This window comes from Neovison vison, chromosome 1, assembly GCF_020171115.1.
Source record: "Neovison vison isolate M4711 chromosome 1, ASM_NN_V1, whole genome shotgun sequence".
NCBI lineage: Eukaryota > Metazoa > Chordata > Mammalia > Carnivora > Mustelidae > Neogale > Neogale vison.
The window spans coordinates 101787643-101790082 of record NC_058091.1 but is presented as its reverse complement, the minus strand read 5'-3'; positions in this window follow the sequence as shown (position 1 = coordinate 101790082).

Below are 2440 nucleotides of genomic sequence, written 5' to 3'. Positions count from 1 at the left end.
TAAAAGGACCTGCATCCAAGGACCCGTGAGACGGAGCTAACTACAGACCCAGAAGTCAGATGGGAGATTTATTTGACAGCTTTATGCTAATAAGATAATTTGAAAAGTAATGCATAGCAATACGCTAATAAAACAAATGGAGAAGAAAAGAGAACCAGCCTAGAAACAAAAAGGAAATTAAATTAGCTGGGTGAGCTAAGAAAGTTAAGTATGCAAGAACATAATTAAAATTTGCATTATAAACTACAAAGATTATAGTCTGAAGTCAATCTAATGAAGGCAATTTGAATTTCCATGGATGGTCTTGTAGCTGGGGATTAAAAAAGTTGAAGAACTAAGAGCAGAACTTGAAAACAGATCGTTGCTCTCATTAAAAAATTTAAAAAAAGACAATAAACAATAGTTAAAGAAATAAAGGAAAAACACTTTCTTGGCTAAAGATAAACTTGAAACTACACATTGCTAGGTCTCCCCTGGAACAAGGGAAACATTAATAAAAATAGACTAACATCAAGACAAAATCTAGCTAAAAATTTGAATTTGGAAATCAGAGAAATAATCCTATAAGATTTGCTCAGAGGATAAACTGTCAGCTTTAAAGAAAGTGAAACCAGCAGAATCTCCAAACAATGCATTAAATACATGGAGATAACAGGGAAACATTTGTATTTTTAAAGGAAAATTTGTGGTCTAGAATTTCCTTATCAGCTAAATTGGTATTCATTTGCATGAATAAATATATCTTTTTATAAAAATGTTAGTGAAAATTGAAACAAAAAAGTAAAATGAAGTATAAATGCTTATAAAAATGTACAAAATGTCAATGTCATGAGGGTACTAAAAAATATGAAATACACTGAAAAATAACAATTAACTGCATCAAAACTGTCAGATGATATTACTGATAGCATAACATGGATTTGGAAGAAATAATATATGAAGGAATTTTACAGTCATGAAAATAAATGACTAAATATTGAGTTCAAAATTTAGAAAAAAATTAAAAATGAGAAAATATGTCAATTTTAATAAGCACAAAATCAGTTATGAATAACCAGAAATCATAAAAGTGAGAAAATTATAGGTAAAGAAAATTATTTACCATATAAAAATATATAAAATCTTAATCAAGTTGAAAAGATTATACCTCTAAGAACTGACATCTGGAGCTTAAAATTAAAATAAAAGATAATAGCCATAGGATCACGACAATTTTATAATTTTTATTGCAAACTAGTTAATGAGTACATATTTTGTGCCAAGCACTGTTTTAGAAATAAAAGATAGATCAATGTTCTACATCTGGCAATAGGGGGAAGAGATAAGAAGCTATAACCGTAATAAACAAATTATATTAGGAAATGATAATATATTCAGAAAAATATTAAAAGTATGTGAAAAGGTGATTGGAGTTATGGAATGCAACTATCAGTTGGGTAGTTTGGTCTGAAAGCTCTCAGTAGCAAAGTGGTATTTGGACAAACACTTAAAGAAGATGAAAAATGCCGGGGCGCCTGGGTGGCTCAGTGGGTTAAAGCCTCTGCCTTCAGCTCGGGTCATGATCCCAGGGTCCAGGGATCGAGCCCCACATTGGGCTCTCTGCTCAGCAGGGAGCCTGCTTCCTCCTCTCTCTCTGCCTGCCTATCTGCCTACTTGTGATCTCTGTCTGTTAAATAAATAAAATCTTAAAAAAAAAGAAAAAGAAGATGAAAAATGCCATCATTGATATTTCAAGGAAGGGAGATCCTGGCAGGAGAAGGAGCTAGTGCCACGTAATTTCCTCCTGGATACACAGTTAGGTTATTTTTCCCTACAGTCTGGGAGAGGATGTGAACTGAACTCTTGCCAGTAGAATGTGGGCAGAAGTGATTGATGCCTCTTGTAGAAGCGGCCCCTAAAACCTGCATTCCAGTATCTGGCTAGCTCACTCTTATTTTGTTTTTCCCTTTGTCTCCTCTTTCTCTGGCTATCTTCTCTCTGTTTTTGCTCTATATCTTTCTCTCTCATTGTTGGTCCTTTTGATGGAGGAGATGTGGGCAGAGCACTCCAACATGGCCTTAGGGAACAGCAGAGCCATAGCTGAAAGGAATCTAGGGAGTTTCAACTCCTGACTCTCCCTTGGGAGGGGAGATGCCACTCATCCTTCTTCATACTGTGACATTCTGTTGAGCCATCAAGGTTTCTTTTTTGTTCTTGTTATTTTGCTTAAGTAGGAAACTATTGTTACTTATACTGACTGATGCTGGAGCAATTACAAGAACTTTGCCTTTTCATTTGAGTGAAATGGGGAGACAGTGTTTTGAGTAGAGGAGTGATTTGACCTTACATTTTAAGAGTTTCTCTCTGGCTGCTCTGTTGGTAGTATCCTGTAAAGGTGCCAGAGTAGAAACAGAGAGATGAGGTAAGAGGCTGAAGCAATAACTCTAACAAAAAAACAGCG